The sequence below is a fragment of the Rutidosis leptorrhynchoides genome, chromosome 4 (assembly GCF_046630445.1).
Source record: "Rutidosis leptorrhynchoides isolate AG116_Rl617_1_P2 chromosome 4, CSIRO_AGI_Rlap_v1, whole genome shotgun sequence".
In the NCBI taxonomy this organism is placed as follows: domain Eukaryota; kingdom Viridiplantae; phylum Streptophyta; class Magnoliopsida; order Asterales; family Asteraceae; genus Rutidosis; species Rutidosis leptorrhynchoides.
The window spans coordinates 17,610,255-17,614,392 of record NC_092336.1 but is presented as its reverse complement, the minus strand read 5'-3'; positions in this window follow the sequence as shown (position 1 = coordinate 17,614,392).

The following is a 4,138-nucleotide window of genomic DNA, read 5'->3' as shown; positions in this document are numbered from 1 at the left end:
CAAAGCCCAATTACCCAATTTTAGTAATTAGCCCAACATCATGATTACTTCGTTTTAAATAAGCATAATAATAACTTAGCTACGAGACATTAATGTAAAAAGGTTGAACATAACTTACAATGATTAAAAATAGCGTAGCGTTACACGGACAGAATTTCAACTTACACCCGTACAACATTCGCTAACATACCCTTATTATTAGAATTATAATTAAAATTAAAATTAAAATATAAATTATATATATATATATATATATATATATATATATATATATATATATATATATATATATATATATATATATATATATATATATATATATATATATATATATCGTATAGATAGAGAAGAGAGAAAATAGAATATGAAATTTGATCAGAATTCGGTTTGCTTTATAGCCAGAGTTGAATTTTGGGGCTCCGCGACTCGCGGCAAAATCCCCTTCAAACTCCGCGAGTCGCGGAGATAGTATTTACAGCTCAGTCCTTGGAGTTTTCTCTGCCGACGGTTTTATATATATAAATATAATATATATATAATTAATATAATTAATTATATATTATATTATATTTATATACATAGTTAACTTGTAATTTTTAGTCCGTTGCGTCGAGCGTTAAGAGTTGACTCTGGTCCCGGTTCCGGATTTTCGAACGTCCTTGCGTACAATTTTATATTTTGTACTTTGCGTTTTGAATCTTGTACTCTTGTAATTTCGAGACGTTTCTTATCAATAATTGGAACCTTTTTGATTGTCTTTTGTACTTTTGAGCTTTTTGGTCGTTTGCGTCTTCAATTCGTCGAATCTGTCTTTTGTCTTCACCTTTTATTATTTAAACGAATATCACTTGTAAATAGAACAATTGCAACTAAAAGCTTGTCTTTGTTGAGGAATAATGCTATGCAATATATGTTCGTTTTTAGCATTATCAAATATTCCCACACTTGAGCGTTGCTTGTCCTCAAGCAATATTGTCTTGAAATACTAGAATCACTTCTTTATTCTTCACACTTTGTACATCAGTGATTTCTATACGGCGGTATAAACAATGGTAGTAACGATATGGTTTACAGTCCCACATGACTATAAAAATTTAGATCCATTAAGGAAATTGGATCTTTATGAAAACATTTGATCTTTTGAAATCTAGTTTTTACCCTAGATAAGTTTTCCGGAATAACCCTTTACCGGTGTTTGCAAAATATTTTTGTGGGGTTGGTGGGTTTCAGATTTGAAAATTTTAGCTCAAAACTTGCGGTTTTGTGTCACCCACTTGCTAACCTTGTATTAGGAAAGCAACACGTCCAGTTTACTTGTTCCGTATATTACCTTTCGGCAAACTACCGTCCGGTTGAAAGGAAAGCGTTGAACAAGCAACTGTTAAGGCAATGTCCCGTGACATGCTTTTGATTATGGTCTATAACGTGTCGGACGCAATTACTATCCTTGGTAGGAGCAATAGTAAAGCTCACCCTTATAATTTGTCGGTTTGGCACAAGGTCCTGTCTTTGACCACTATGCAACCACCGTTCTTACGGTTGACACCCGATTTAGTTCAGGTGACCTAATGAATTCCAGGTGAATTCCTAGGATTTTACGTTCAATGGTAATGAACGCATTGAAAATAGGGTTTTCAGAAAACAAATCGGTTTGTAATTTTGATCAAAATATTTTCTCGTTTAAGCTCGAGTTTAGATATCATCGAATTCCATGAGTTTGTAATTCTTAATTTTTAAGGTCAATCTCTAGGATTGAGTAATATCAGTCTTAAAAGCTGATTTTTAATCTTTAAGGAGATTATCCTTTCTGGGGATCTGATTCATTAGTCTTATCCAGCTAATTTGCATGGTGCCCCCCATTGTACGAGATAAATCCTTCTCATGGTTAGGATAAATCTGACCACTTGGCGACCCTGTTTAATGCTGAGGTCCGTGGATTTCCTGCTGATTTTAGTGATGACTTTTCTAGATTTTTCGTCAACCTACAGCTGGTCTGGACGACAACTTCATGACCTAAATCAAGAAGCGCGTGTCTTTTTCGAAAGACTTTACTTCCTTTTAATGATGGAATTGATTCATCGTGTAGATCCATCTCTTCTTTTCTTTCATCGGGTAAAACAGTTTAGTTTAGTTCAAAGCAAAAGTATTTTCAGTTATTTGTTACAGATATATGTGACATATGTTTAAAATAACTTGGTAAATTTTCCCACACTTGGCTTTTTATTTTTCTTTTTATCGTCCTCTATTCCATTTTAAATGAATTTTGACATTTTAGTTTGTTTCTTAATTTATGTTCTTTCTGAGATAACAATAATTTCGGTGTTAAAACCTAGTTTTATCGTTCATAAATATGTATAAACATGATTTGAATTCATTTAATTGAAAAAGTTTACTAGAATTGGGTAGTCAGTATATAAGACTAGGGCTGTTCTTTTTTTTTATCAGAGAGCACTAGATTCTAATACAACTACTGCTTTACTAGTATTTTTAATGGTAACCAAGTGTATAAAGTAAAAAATTTAAAATTCGAAAGAATTTAACCCCTTCCCACACTTAAGATCTTGCAATGCCCTCATTTGCAAGAAATCAGTAACAATTTAAATTATTGAGGGTGATTAGTGTGAAAATGATTAAATTTTACCAAAGTTTCCAAATATATTGGCGTTTGTTTGCTGAATGATAAATGGTGCACATCATTTGTTCATTCCGTCTTGTTGTTATTTCACATATATTTTGCATCTTGTCGTCAAAATTAGTTGCTTTTGCTGAACTTAATGCCAGTCTTTTTGTAGCGATTGTTTTAAAAGCTAAGATTTTTGGGTTTTTTTAATGTTTTTGGCATACTTTAAATTAATAAAATTAAAAATAATGATAATAAAAGTTCTCGTCCCTCCCTTGGGTAAAGCAATTTCGGTTCAAAGACCTAGTCTTCAACTTACGACGAATTTTAAAAATCATATTCTTAACTTAATGAGATAAAGTAAATTTTTGTTTTTAAATTCACACAACTTAAATATAAAATTCAAAATTAATATTTAAAAATTCACACCAAACTTAAAATTTGAAATGCATAAAATTAAAAATTAATATTTTAAAAATTAAAAATTCATACCAAACTTAATTTAAAAATTTATAAATTCATATCAAACTTATATTATTTTTTTCAAATATTTACAATTTTAAATATATTGTTTTTATAAAGTTTACAATATTAATTTAAGATTTAAATATTAAGATTAAAAACATAGTAAAAATAAAATTAAAAATCTTTTTGTCTTTTTATCCCACTTTAATCAATCAAATATTATCAAAAATATGCGCCCCTCTTTTCGGTAAAGTAATTTCGGTTCCAAGACCTAATTTAACTCATGACGAATTTTTGAAATATTTTGGGTTGATTGATTAAAGATATTTATACCTTAAGAATAAACGTTAAATTTCGCAGTGATGTAATAAATTTTTGAATGATATCAATAATTTCGGTCGCCAAACCTAATTTTATTCAATACCAATTTAATACTTTTTAGCTAACAAATTAGCGTTTATTATCAAAAGGTTAAAAATAAAAAAAAATAAAAACTGTACAGACATACCTGTGAAATAGATCTTAGTTATATGATCTATTCCATTCATAAGATAGTCGGTTTAATTGGTTTTCCATGGCTCCAAAGGCGTAACCTCGAGCATTCAGTGTCTTTTCTTCTAAACATATGAACGGTCCGTCTCTGCATAAAGTAACAAATTCGGTATTTGAATAGGTTTGATTATTTGAACATTTACCTCCATGTGACCATTTTCCGCATTTGTGACATCGTTCTAGGTGTCGTGCTCTTCTTTTCGCTGCGGATTTTGATTTTCCTTTACTAAATTGTAACTTATTATCTTCGCATCTGGATTCTTTTCTAACTCCGTCCATTCTTTCTCTGATTACTGATACTAATTCACTCGGTAGTATGTCATTATTACGTTTAGTGATCAAAGCGTGTAGCATTAGACCATGGTTTAGTTCACAGGCAGTCTTCATTTCGTAAAAACCTAAAAAAATAAAAATTCAGAATGGGGGGAGAAGACTAGTTCTTTAGGGTCTGCTAGGGAAAGACCATACGTGTTCCATTTTCGAGAACTACACGAAAACAGA